The sequence below is a fragment of the Callorhinus ursinus genome, unplaced genomic scaffold, assembly GCF_003265705.2.
Source record: "Callorhinus ursinus isolate GAN/ISIS: 27379988/994484 unplaced genomic scaffold, GSC_fseal_2.0 scaffold2, whole genome shotgun sequence".
Classification (NCBI taxonomy): domain Eukaryota; kingdom Metazoa; phylum Chordata; class Mammalia; order Carnivora; family Otariidae; genus Callorhinus; species Callorhinus ursinus.
This window is the reverse complement of record NW_027397064.1, coordinates 62,290,229-62,304,683: the sequence shown is the minus strand read 5'-3', so window position 1 is coordinate 62,304,683 and position 14,455 is coordinate 62,290,229. Positions and strand designations below refer to the sequence as shown.

At 39.1% G+C, this 14,455-nt stretch overlaps 1 protein-coding gene across 3 annotated transcripts in view; it reads left to right on the top strand.

Moving 5' to 3' along the window:
* B3GALT1 (beta-1,3-galactosyltransferase 1) overlaps positions 1-14,455 on the top strand; it is a 540,853-nt gene that overhangs the window by 168,661 nt on the left and 357,737 nt on the right. For all 3 annotated transcript variants that reach the window (XR_012375363.1, XM_025853085.2, XM_073882932.1), the window contains exon 2: positions 14,100-14,204. The gene's annotated coding sequence lies outside the window, so the exon portion shown is untranslated. The remainder of the gene's footprint in view (positions 1-14,099; positions 14,205-14,455) is intronic.

The window sequence follows — 14,455 nt, the reverse complement described above, 5'->3', positions numbered from 1 at the left end:
TTTGGGTGGGAGAGATGTCCACCTCAGGCCTTCTTTCTCTCTCTCTCTCTCTCTCTCTCTTCTTTTAAGATTTATTTATTTAGAGAAAGAGAGAAAGAAAGAGTGAGAGAGAGAGCAAGCACAGGCAAGAGTGGGGAGGGGCAGAGGAAGAGAATCTTCAAACAGACTCCCTGCTGAGCACTGAGCACAGAGCCCAACACAGGGTGGGGTAGGGGAGCCTCGATCTGATCTAAGGAACCATGAGATCATGACCCATGAGATCATATGACAGGAGCTGAAACCAAGAGTCAGAGCCTTAACCCACTGAGCCACCCAGGTGCCCCAGGCCTTCTCTCTCTCTTTTTTTTTTAATTTTATTTTATTATGTTATGTTAGTCACCATACAATACATCATTAGTTTTTGATGTAGTGATCCACGATTCATTGTTTTTGTATGACACCCAGTGCTCCATGCAGTACGTGCCCTCCTTAATACTCATCACCAGGCTAACCCATCCCCCACCCCCTCCCCTCTAAAACCCTCAGTTTGTTTCTCAGAGTCCATAGTCTCTCATGGTTCATCTCTCCCTCCGATTCCCCCCCTTCATTTTTCCCTTCCTTCTTCTAATGTCCTCCGTGCTATTTGTTATGATCCACAAATAAGTGAAACCATATGATAATTGAATTTCTCTCCTTGACTTATTTCACTTAGCATAATCTCCTCCGGTCCCATCCATGTTGATGTAAAAGTTGGGTATTCATCCTTTCTGATGGCTGAGTAATATTCCATTGTATATATGGACCACATCTTCTTTATCCATTCATCTGTTGAAGGGCATCTTGGCTCTTTCCACAGTTTGGTTATTGAGGACATTGCTGCTATGAACATTGGGGTGCATATGGCCCTTCTTTTCACTACAACTGTGTCTTTGGGGTAAATACCCAGTAGTGCAATTGCTGGGTCGTAGGGTAGCTCTATTTTTAATTTTCTGAGGCTCCTCCACACTGTTTTCCAGAGTGGCTGTACCAGCTTGTATTCCCACCAACAGAGGGTTCCCCTTTCTCCACAACCTCTCCAACATTTGTTGTTTCTTGCCTTGTCAATTTTTGCCATTCTAAACTGGTGTAAGGTGGTATCTCAGTGTGGTTTTGATTTGAATTTCCCTGATGGCTAATGCTGATGAACATTTTTTCATGTGTCTGTTAGCCATTTGTATGTCTTCTTTGGAGAAGTGTCTGTTCATGCCTTCTGCCCATTTTTTGACTGGATTATTTGTTTTTTAGGTGTTGAGTTTGAGAAGTTCTTTATAGATTTTGGATACCAGCCCTTTATCTGTAGTGTCATTTGCAAATATCTTCTCCCATTCTGTGGGTTGCCACTTTGTTTTGTTGACTGTTTCCTTTGCTGTGCAGAAGCTTTTTAACTTGATAAAGTCCCAAAAGTTCATTTTTGTTTTTGTTTCACTAGCCTTTGGAGATGTATCTTGAAAGAAGTTGCTATGGCCGATGTCGAAGAGGTTACTGCCTATATTCTCCTCCAGGATTTTAATGGATTCCTGTATCACATTGAGGTCTTTCATCCATTTGAGTTTATCTTTGTGTATGGTGTTAAAGAATGGTCGAGTTTCATTCTTCTGCATGTGGCTGTTCAATTTTCCCAGCACCATTTATTGAAGAGACTTTTTTCCATTGCATATTTTTTCCTGCTTTGTCAAAGATTATTTGACCATAGAGTTGAGGGTCCATATCTGGGCTCTCTGTTCTGTTCCATTAGTCTATATGTCTGTTTTTGTGCCAATACCATGCTGTCTTGATGATCACTGCTTTGTGATATAGCTTGAAATAAGGCAACGTGATGCCCCCAGCTTTGTTTTTCTTTTTCAACATTTCCTTGGCAATTCGGGGTCTTTTCTGATTCCATACAAATTTTAGGATTGTTTGTTCCAGCACTTTGAAAAATGTCATTGGAATTTTGATCAGGACGGCATTGAAGGTATAAATTGCTCTGGGCAGCATAGACATTTTAACAATGTTTATTCTTCCTATCCATGAGCATGGACTGTTTTTCCATCTTTTTATGTCTTCTTCAATTTCTTTCATGAGTGTTCTGTAGTTCCTAGAGTATAGATCATTTACCTCTTTAGATAGGTTTATTCCGAGGTATCTTATGGTTTTTGGTGCTATTGTAAATAGAATCGTTTCTCTAATTTCTCTTTCTACAGATGCATTGTTAGTGTATAAGAAAGCAACTGATCTCTGTGCATTGATTTTGTATCCTGCCACATTACTGAATTGCTGTATGAGTTCTAATAATTTGGGGGTAGAGCCTTTTGGATTTTCCACATAAAGTGTCATGTCACCTGCGAAAAGAGAGAGTTTGACTTCTTCTTTGCCAATTTGAATACATTTTATTTCTTTTTGTTGTCTGATTGCTGTTGCTAGGACTTCTAGTACTACATTGAACAATAGTGGTGAGAGTGTCCCTGATGTGTTCCCAATCTTAAGGGAAAAGCTCTCAGCTTTTCCCCATTGAGGATGATATTCACTGTGGGTTTTTCATAGATAGATTTTATGAACGTGAGGAATGTTCCCTCTATCCGTATACTCTGAAGAGTTTTAATCAGGAAAGCATGCTGTATTTTGTCAAATGCTTTTTCTGCACCAATTGAGAGGACCATATGGTTCTTCTCTCTCCTCTTATTAATGTGTTCTATCACACTGATTTATTTGTGAATGTTGAACCACCCTTGCATCCCAGGAATAAATCCCACTTGGTCATGGTGGATGATCCTTTTAATGTATTGTTGGATCCTATTAGGATTTTCTTGAGGATTTTGGAATCCATATTCATCAGGGATATTGGTCTAAAATTCTCCTTTTTGATGGGGTCTTTGCCTGGTTTGGGGATCAAGATAATGCTGGCCTCATAGAATGAGACTGGAAGCTTTCCTTCTGTTTCTATTTTTTGAAACAGCTTCAGGAGAATAAGTATTATTTCTTCTTTGAATGTTCGGTAGAATTCCCCAGGGAGTCCATCAGGCCCTGGATTCTTGTTTTTTGGGAGGTTTTTGATCACTGCTTTAATCTCGTTACTTGTTATTGGCCTATTCAAGTTGTCAGTTTCTTCCTGTTTCAGTCTTGGCAGCTTATGGGTTTCCAGGAAGGCATCCATTTCATCCCAGTTGCTCACCTTATTGGCATATAGTTGTTGATAATAATTTCTAATAATTGTTTCTATTTCCTTGGTGTTAGTCATGATCTCTCCCCTTTCATTCATAATTTTATTAATTTGGGTCCTTTCTTATTTCTTTTGGATAAGTCTGGCCAGTGGTTTATTGATCTTATTAATTCTTTCAAAGAACCAGCTTCTAGTTTCATTGATCTGATCTACTGTGTTTCTTGTTTCTAATTCATTGATCTCTGCTCTAATCTTAATTATTTCTCTTCTAATGTGTGGCTTAGGCATCGTTCGTTGCTTTCTCTCTAGTTCTTTCAGGTGTAGAATTAGATGGTGAATTCACGATTTTTCTATTTTTTTGAGTGAGGCTTGGATGGCTATGTATTTCCCCCTTAGGACCACCTTTGCAGTATCTCATAAGTTTTGGACCAATGTGTTTTCATTCTCATTGGTTTCCATGAATTGTTTAAATTCTTCTTTGATTTCCTGGTTGACCCAAACATTCTTGAGCAGAGTGGTCTTTAGCTTCCAAGTGTTTGAATTTCTGCCAAATTTTTTCTTATGATTGAGTTCCAGTTTTAAAGCATTATGGTCTGAGAATATGCAGGGAATAATCTCAATCTTTTGGTATCGGTTGAGACCTGATTTGTGACCCAGTATGTGGTCTATTCTGGAGAAAGTTCCATGTGTGCTCGAGAAGAATGAGTATCCTGTTGTTTTAGGGTGGAATGTTCTGTATATATCTATGAGGTCCATCTGGTCCAGTGTTCATTCAAAGCTCTTGTTTCTTTGTTGATTTTCTGCTTAGATGATCTGTCTATTGCTGAGAGTGGCATGTTGAGGTCTCCTACAATTAACGTATTATTATCAATATGACTTTTTATTTTGGTTAACAGTTGGCTTGTGTAGATGGCTGCTCCCATGTAGGGGGCACAGATATTTACAATTGTCAGATCTTCTTGTTGGATAGACCCTTTAAGAATGATATAGTGTCCTTCTGTGTCTCTAACTACAGTCTTTAAAATCTAATTTGTCTGATATAAGAATTGATACCCCAGCTTTCTTTTGAGGTCCGCTGGCATGGAAGATGGATCTCCATCCCTTCACTTTCAGTCTGGTTGTATCTTTAGGTTCAAAATTAGTCTCTTGTAGACAGCATATGGATGGGTCCTGTCTTTTATCCAACCTGCAACCCAGTGCCGTTTTATGGGAGCATTTAGGCCATTCACGTTGAGAGTGATTATTGAAAGATATGAATTAATTGTCATCATGTTGCCTGTGAAGACCTTGCTTTTATAGATTGTCCCTATAAATTTCTTTTCTATATCACTCTTGGGGTCTTTCTCCTTTTATAGAACCCCCCTTAATATTCTTGCAGGGCCAGGTTAGTGGTCACATATTCTTTCAGTTTCTGCCAGTCTTGGAAGCTCTGCATCTCTCTATCCATTCTAAATGACAGCCTTGTAAGATAAAGTATTCTTGGCTGCATGTTCTTCTCGTTTAGTACCCTGAATATGTCTTGCCAGGCCTTTCTGGCTTGCCAGGTCTCTGTGGATAGGTCTGACGTTATTCTGATGTTCCTCCCTTTGTACGTAAGGAATCTCTTCCCTGTAACTGCCCTTAGAATGCTTTCCTTGGTTTTAAGATTTGCAAGTTTTACTATTACATGCCGGGGTGTTGGCCTGTTTTCCTTGATCTTGGGAGGGGTCCTCTCTGCCTCTAGGACACGAATGTTTGGTTCATTCCCCAGATTAGGGAAGTTCTCAGCTACAATTTGCTCAAATGTATCTTCTAGTCCTCTCTCCACCCCCTCAGGGATTGCAATAATTCTGACATTGGAACGTTTCATGGTGTCACTTATTTCTCTGATTCTATTTTCATGGATTCTGAGTTGTTTTTTCCTGACCTCCTCTTTTCCCTTTTTCTCTATTATTTGGTCTTCTAGGTCACTAATTCATTCTTCTGCCTTGCTTACCCTAGCTGTTAGATATCTAGATTAGATTGGATCTCATTGATAGCATTTTTAAGTTCTGCCAATTCAGCTTTCATTTCTGCCCTTAGAGACTCTATGTTGCCATTAATCTATTTCTCCATTCTAGCTATTGTCTTCACAATTGCTAGCCTGAATTTCATCTCCAACATCTTGGTTATATCTGAATCCATTTGTAAATCTGTGGCATAAGTCATAATCTCTGAGTCTTTCCTATTTTGGGGGTTCCTCCTCCTAGTCATGCTGTTGAGGGGTGGTTGAAGGAATGTATAGAGTCCAAATTTTTTACCACAACCCAAGCAAGATGCACCTGTTTTCTAGGGACCTTAGGGTTGCTGGCCTCTTATTTTCCCAGCCTATCTTCTGGGGGAGGGGCCTGCTGCACTGTTACTCAGGCAACCCTGTTTGGGCAGTGTTGCCCTGCCCCCTGTGGCGGGCGATGGGCTCAGTAAAAACCGGTTTTTTGGGGCTTTTGTTCTCTGGCAGCTTTCCCTGGTGGCTTTCCACATCTCTTCCGCGAGTCAGAGCAGAAAAGACCGTTTCCAACCCTCTGCCTCAGAGCAGAGAGATCGCAGTCTGTTCTTCAGTGAGCTCTCCAGGCCACACTACCTCCATTTCTGTCTGTTCTGCTATAAACTGCAGTTCTGGGTTGTGCTCCCCTCAGCAGCACTCCCAGTCCTCACCTCCTGGTCGGGCTCGGGGGCTCATCTCTGCCCTTTTTGCTTCTAAAACCACCAGCTGCCCCCAGTTCACACGCCTGACCCCGCCGTTCCGGGTTTCTGTCCGGGGAGTTGCCCTAAAGTCCTTTCCCACCACCACCAGTCTGCAAGTCTGTGCCCCATCCCCAGCACGGGAGGCTGTCACTCACCAGCAGTGTAGGATCCCCATGGCCAGTCTCCCTCCCCCTGCTCTTTATCCTCTGATATCTGCCCATGGAATCATGGCTCCCTGTTTTGAACCTCAAAAACAACTGCCTGCAATATTCTGTTTGTAGAAATCCAGATCTATCTTCTTACATCTCACGCTGATTTCATGGGTATTCAGAGTGGTCTGGTAGATATCCAGCTCAATTCCAGGGACTGGTTGGAATAGGGTCCCCTACTCCTCTGCCATCTTTTCCTGACCCTTCTCTTTGTCTAGATCTGCCTAGCTGACATTTCTACCTACTGCAGCCAACTCGTTCAATGAAGGGAAACCACCAAGGTTGTTTTTTTCTCAAGTTCTAGAGTAGATGTGGAGGAGTCACCAGTGCAAGAGTTACTAAATATTTGGGGGAGCTTCTGTCACCAAACTCTAGAGTTTCAATCCCAACATAGCTTCAGGGAATAGGACCACCTATACTTTTTTTATTCTCCTTTCCCTACCTCTCCTTTTCTAGTCCCAAAAGGATTTTTATTTTTATCACCTCTCTTTTTTTTTTACATTTTTTATTATGTTATGTTAATCACCATACATTACATCATTAGTTTTTGATGTAGTGTTCCATGATTCATTGTTTGCGTATAACACCCCGTGCTCCATGCAGTACGTGCCCTCTTTAATACCCATCACTAGGCTAACCCATCCCCCCACCCCCCTCCCCTCTAGAACCCTCAGTTTGTTTCTCAGAGTCCATAGTTTCTCATGGTTCATCTCCCCCTCCGATTTCCCCCCCTTCATTTTTCCCTTCCTGCTATCTTCTTCTTCTTTATTTTAACATATAATATATTATTTGTTTCAGAGGTACAGGTCTGTGATTCAACAGTGTTACACAATTCACAGCGCTTATCACCTCTCTGTTTTATAGGAAAATTGCTTCTATGGCATCACTGATTTTTTCCCCACTCTTTCCATGGCCTAAACTCTTGCTGCAAGTCCTCTAGGGTTTGGCTCTTGATACTTAAATCCAAGCTTTTGGATTTTTTTTTCCTTTCAAGCTGCTGGTACTTGCAATTCAAAGCCTTGGTTTTAAAGACTATTGTCTGCACTGTTCACTTACAAAGGTCAAATTAATTGCTCAAAGGCCAAAAATGTGATTCTTTGTTCTCTCTGAATCAACCATACCCTGAGGCATAGAGAAAGTTCTCTTTTCTACTTAAATATAGTAGAAAAATAGAACTAAAAGAAATTGAAAAAAGTCAACACTTAGTTTAATAGCAAAATACCCTACTACAGAAGGATATCCCCAATGAAATAAAATGGTTTATGTGTACTGGTGTGCTGTATATTTATCTACGTTTGCCTAGCTCCATAAGGTAAAACAAAAACAAAACAACAAGTGTGCCATATATATACATATATGTGTATTTTATATATATAGTATGAAATATATGCATATTATATATATAATGTTTTTGAGCTGCATATATTATCACTGACTCTGTTTTTAAAAATCTTTGAACATGCGCATGCTGTCTTGGTTGAATACTTCTAGCTATAAACACCATTAATTCATATATTGAATGCCTACTGTTACAGGATTTCTTTTCCTTTAGTGGCTGTGGGTTTTGGTCACACTGCCGCTTCAAAAAATGAAGAGGCAGACCAGACAAAGAGTGGTGGCCAGCAAGCAAAGTTTATTGAGCTATAGTACAAAGCTCCTGAAGAGGGAGGGGACCCAAAAGGGTAGCCAATTTGGCATTTAAATCTAAGGGTTTTTTTTTAAATTTTATTTATTTATTTGACAGGAAGAGAGAGACAGTGAGAGAGGGAACACAAGCAGGGGGAGTGGGAGAGGGAGAAGCAGGCCTTCTGCTGAGCAGAGAGCCCAATCCCAGGACCCTGGGATCATGACCCAAGCTGAAGGCAGCTGCTTAATGACTGAGTCACCCAGGCGCCCCAAATCTAAGGGTTTTTATGGCCTCTTTGGCGTGGGCTATTTTGATCTGATTAGCCCTCCATGCACCTGTCACCCAATCAGGTTTTTGTCCAAGTGCTCATCTACCTATCAGGTAGTTAGTTGTTCACATGGGAGAGGATGGAGAGCTCCTTCCAGGGTGTTGTGGAATCCTTTTAAGGGTGGTTTCCTCTTAGAGCAGGGGTGGGGCCGGGGGGCGTGGCTTGTCCCTGCCTGCCTTTCTTCTGACTATCCTTCATTACTACTGTATGCCAGGAAGTAGAGATAAATAAGTGAAAAAGAATGATGGACATGTCCCTGATCTACTAACTGCTGGGAATTTCTCAGTCACCATGTGAACATCAAAAATCTTCAAGCTTACATCCCACACTGTAGAACCTCCCAAACACCTACCAAGGTGTTCAAAGCCACACCTGGAATCTTCCCTTGTTCTGTCTGGTGGTAGAGTTAATTGTATCTAGCATTTCCTTCACCATCACTACCAAGAGTATTTCTAGATCCCCAAAAGAGTTAACTCAGGTACACAATTTTAAGGCTGATTTCTAAAAAAGGAAGGCTCTTTTAAATGAATAATATGCTGAAAGAAATGTATTTTTTAAATAATTAAAACTTACTTTCCACTTAATAGCTATAATTTCTCAAGGTGCAACTGGTTTTTAGAAGACTACAAAATGACTCTCATCAGTTTAAACAACAGAAATTTGGTATATTTCCTTTTTGTTGGGTTTAAAACTGGATACAGCATAAATTCATCTCTCCCTGCAGTCCTTTGCAAGTAAAATAATCTCATAGTCTGATTCTAATGTTGCTAAACTGAAATTAATATATCAAACTCTGAAAAGGTGAATGGTATTTTGCAGCTATACAATGGAGCTTTCAAAGCTCCAGTAGGACTAGGGTTTTTTTGTTTTTGGTTTTTAAACAATGACATTTATTTTAAGCCTTCTTTATTCTTTTAGTACATCATCTGATGGGAAGTCAGGATGAATTAAAGATGATCATGAAATTTAAATAAACTAACTCATTCAGGACACAGAGCTTTATCTTTTAGACAGTACATTTCCACAAATGCAAAATTTGAAATATACATTTTCCACAATCTTTTAGGTCAGTTTTTCTTAGACTTGCATAATATATAGTATCTTTTTAAGGGAAAAGCAAAAACAAGGACAAAAATCTTCTCTTTGAGCCCCAGGTTTTAAATCGTTTTTATTACACTGTTACTTAAAAATATGCAAACATAAAACCAGGCATAAATGCTTTATGTTTATATCTCTTAAAAAACATAATTACAAAGAAAATACAAACAAATCTACTAATGTGAGAAATTCAATTTCACAATATTGGTTTTTAATGTAGCAGGAAACGTTTTGTTAAAATGAGAGATTTGTTCACTATGTGAATATGGCATTGCCTTGCTACATACAGATTCTTGTATCCAGTACGACAATATGGTGTGCAGTAAAGTGACCATTCTTCTGATGTTTTGCTTGTGGAAACTCTCTTGGTACAGTGTCATCATTGGCTTTTTTTCTCTCTCTCTTTTTTTATGATTTTATTTATTTATCTTGAGAGAGAGAGCGTGTGAGAGAGAGCGAGTGCGTGCACGCACAAGCGGTGAGGGGGGCGGAGGGAGAGGGAGAAGCACACTGCTCTAAGAACACACGGAAAGTCTTATCATTGGATATAAGCTTGCAGACTGAATGTCATGATGTGACATCTCTTTGAGAGTTAGTGGGGAAGAAAGCTGTGACAATATAAAAAAAAACATTAAAAATCATCTAGAACTTTATACCACAATTATGTATCTAATGGATTGAGACTGAGAAAGTCTTAAGCGCCAGGATTTATAAGATTCCTCAAATCTTACAAACCCAACATCACCTTTTTTCCTTAAAATATTTCTTAAAGTACCAGTGAATATCAAAGAATGACTAAGGAACTGGGAACACAGGGAGCTGATATTTACATTGGCAGAAAGAACAGAAACCAAGCTAAAGTGAGATTAGTAGAGTGTAAATTAGAGAAGGAAAAATTACAGTAAAATGGTAGGAAAATGTTCCATTGTCTTAACTATTCTAATCATCAGCTATTTAGTTGGGGAATAAAAATAAAACATGGGATTTAAAAAATGCATTACTTGGTTAAAATATACCCATTTCTTTTTTTTTTTTTTTTGAAGATTTATTTATTTATTTGACAGAGAGAGAGAGAGCACAAGCAGGGGGAGCAGCAGGCAGAGGAAGAGGGAGAAGTGGGCTCTCCGCTGAGCAGGGAGCCTGATGTGGGGCTCAATCCCAGGACCCTGGAATCATGACCTGAGCTGAAGGCAGACACATAACTGACTGAGCCACCCAGGCATCCCAAAATATACCCATTTCTTAAATATTAAATATGTTAGAACTATATAAACAGGAACCGTAATTCCTAATTAGAAATAGAGGATTTCTTTTGAATTTGTCACTGACCAGAGTTAGAAAGTAATAAAGTGTCTTTTGACAGTTTGAACTACAATCTGACAATATTTTCTGTGGATACATGGGATGGTTCTCATGTTTGAGAGAATTAGAGTTCCAGTTACTTTAGAGTTTCAGTGGCCATTTTTGATCCTGCCAGGAGAATGCAATCCAAACCCTAAATTGTCTGGTCAGAGACTAGGAAAGACAGTAGAAAATAGTAAGAGGCAATGTTGTGGATATCTGTTTGATTAAATACAAAGCATTCAATATCCATCATGGTCTTGGTTTAAAGTATGCTTCTCATTCCAAGGCTGTTTTTTGAATTACTCACTATTTCTAGCATGTTTCCTCTTAGAGTAATCTTTAAAAAAATCATGTTGGTTTTCTTCCAGATAGTTTCACAAAATAAACAATAGCATAGTCCTCTTTAAAAGGCTTGGAAATTCAGTAATTATATGGTTCAAGTTTTATTTATTTGTTTTTAAATTATATTCTTTCATCTTTTTGATCTTATAAATGACTCCTCCCATTTTGGAAAGGATTTTGGACAAATAGTTTAGAAAGCCATAAAAAGGAACAAGATGATTTTTTTTTATACCAGTTAGATGAAGGAAAATTTTCATGTGCTTTAAGAATTGGATTGCCCACAGAGGGACATCATTTAACAGTGTTTTGGGGTGGTGATGAGGAAGTTGTATATACCTAAAAGTACTTTATATTGGAATGCTGGTCCATTCATGGTTGTACTTTGTATATCAAATACCGTACCTGTCACAAGCTTGGATTTATTGTGAGGATGCATAATGTTGTTGGGAGAGCCTGCAAATCCCTCACTGGCAGCAGAGTCACCAGAAATAGATGCACCTGTCTTCCCAGCTGGAATTACTCATGGGAAAGAGGGTCATTTAACACCATGTTGTCCTCATGGACGGCTGTATATATAAGCTGCCGTAGGGTGTGGAAGACCTAAATTCTGTTTTAAAAAAAGACTTCAATGTCCAAATGAAATTTGACATGAAAAGTATTTTGATGTTTTGATTCAGTTGATTTAGAGAATATTTAGGCTTGGTTTAATAGAAAAACATTATTTAGTTTGCTTTAGTCTGATCACTCTAACAGCTTTTAATGATTCAGCGAACACCAGTATTTTCAGCTCAGCTTAGCTTGTGGTTTAGCATAACATAGTTCATTCTGTTTTGATGCAAGCCCTTGGTTAAAACATGGGCCTCCTCTCAGTCCTATAGCCATAACTTGTTGTTTCTGTCCATTTCAATTGACTATTTTCCTCCAACAGACTTTAAGCTCAATACTAGAGGCTGTGTCTCTTTTGCTAGCCATCATTTTTTTTCTAGTATGCTGCCACTGTGTTAACTCTGGATATATTTGTGCTTAATAAATCTTTGTTAAGTGGATACATAAATGAAAGAATGAAGAATTGTTTTTCACTGGCCAGGAAGGAGGTAAATACTCCTTCATAAAAACTAGGTGATTTCTGAAAATCACTCCAAAACTGAGAGGTCTCTTTGAGTCTCTTTGTTTTTTATTTTTTATTAAGGTATTTACTTACAATAGAATTTACTTACAATAAAATGTAGATTTTATGGGCATCGTTCCATAGAGTTTTTTCAAGTGGGTCTCTTTATTTAATCACTGTCCCAAGCAAGATATAGAATTTTTGGAGCACCTGGGTGGCTCAGTCGGTTGAGCATCCAACTCTTGGTTTTGGCTCAGGTCGTGATCTCAGGGTTGTGAGAGTGAGTCCCACTTTGCGCTCTGCGCTCAGCACAGAGTCTGCTTGTCCCTTTCCCTCTGCTCTTCCTCTCTCTCTCTCTCTAATAATAAAATCTTTAAAAAAAAGATATGGTATTTTTCCATTATTCCAGAGAGTGCCCTCATGCCACTTTCCAGTTAATCTCTCACAGCACTGTTCTGATTATCACAATAGCCTCTTCTAAAATTTCACATAAGTATAACCATAACCAAATAAAGTATGCACTTTTTTTTCTGTAATAAGATAAATAAGAAAGGACTGTGTTATTTCAAATCCTGCTGTATGCCTCTCTTTGGAGGATATATTGTCCTGCCTTCCCTATTCTTTCACCATTAGCTCTTAAGAATTACAAAGAGGGCACCTGGGTGGCTCAGTTGGTTGGGCGACTGCCTTCGGCTCGGGTCGTGATCCTGGAGTCCCGGGATCGAGTCCCACATCGGGCTCCCTGCTCAGCGGGGAGTCTGCTTCTCCCTCTGACCCTCTTCCCTCTCGTGCTCTCTATCTCTCATTCTCTCTCTCTCTCAAATAAATAAAATCTTTAAAAAAAAAAAAAAGAATTTCAAAGATAGGGGCGCCTGGGTGGCTCAGTCGGTTAAACATCTGCCTTTGGCTCAGGTCATGATCTCGGGGTCCTGGGATCGAGCCCCACATCGGGCTCCCTGCTCAGCGGGGAGCCTGCTTCTCCCTCTGCCTCTCCTTCTGTGCTCTCACTCTCACTGTCTCTCAAATAAATAAATAAAATCTTTAAAAAAAAGAATTTCAAAGATAGAATAAGATTCCTAGAAGTAGAGTTCAGAAGTACCATCAAACATCATACTGTGCACCTCCATACACGGGTCATTTGACAAATCAAGCCGATCAAGAGGGGCATATTTTAGATCTGGGAACACAGCCTTGTCTTCCTGACTTCTCTGAGCTTTACACAGCACTACACCATTGGTTTCACTTATCCTCGAGACAGTTCTATGGGTAAACATATACGTATGTGTAACAAATTGGAGAGGTTAAGAAAGAGCTCCAAAATTAGATATTTCCACTAAAAGTCTTTTTTAAAATGTATTTTCAGTAACATATAACTCTTTGTGGTGTAGAGGGTGGTGTTTGGGTAGAATTGCAAAGGAAGTTTGCAAAGAACTGTAGTCAGTTTGCAGGCAGTGGAAAGAGGCTTGCCAACTAAAGCCTGTAGAAAATGGATTCATCAAATTAGAGCAGTCCATGATCAACTGCCAGAGCCGGCTTATTTTCTTTGCTAGTTCCAAAAAAAAAAAAAAAAAAAGAATGCCTGAAACTTTGTGGTTTTGGAAGGCTATCTTATAGAACATGCTGGCAGAGCACACTTTTTCACTGGCTCAGGTCTGTATTTTTATAGACTTGATGGGGTACTTAGGGCTCTGGTAGAGATTTTTAGGTCAGAAAAAAAATTAGGCATAGGAGATTAGGGACCAAAATGTGTTAGTTTATTTCATAGCAGAGTAGAGCAATAAAACAGTCTTAGCAAAGTCACAGACAGGACTGGCTAAGCCTAACAATTTTCAACTTATTTTGCAGAAAGTTTTGCTATTACTAATGAGACCAAAGAATAAAATTGTGATCTAGGGAAAGGAAGTAAATAATCATGAAAAATAGTTAATATGATGTTATTACAAGGAAGGACATCATTCATTCAAAGGTGGTTGAGGGGGAGATTAAAAATGATTTAAAGGAAGAAAATTCCTTCTTCAAGTTAAGTGTTCTGTAAATGCTGATTATTTTGTACAAGATGATTTGATGCAAGTTATGTAGCAATTTCATGAAATGGCAAAAAAAGAATCTGAACAACTTGAAAAAGAATATTAATGTTAGCTGAAGCATACCAAGGTTATTTATGTATTTTTCTTTCCCCTTAGACCCAGTAGAGACACTTCAAGAACTGCTCAGTCCCAGAGTGGAGGGATTGTGTGAAGACCCTGACACTTTACCCTGAGACAAGGTGCAGAGGTTTTCATTATAGGGTAAGAGCCAATTCCTACTTTGGGTTTTGTAGTCTTTGAAAATTGATGAAATGGTGAGGTCAAATTAGGTGGTATTATCAGAAGTACTAGGATGCTCTGAATTTGTTTATAGCTTTGTAGTAGCTCATGCCTTATACATTTCATGTGAAATATGTTCAGAAATAATTCCTTGCCAGATATTATCATTATGTTTGAAATAGGATGATATGTAGAAACAGTGGGAATTACAAAGCACCAATCTGACCATTTTG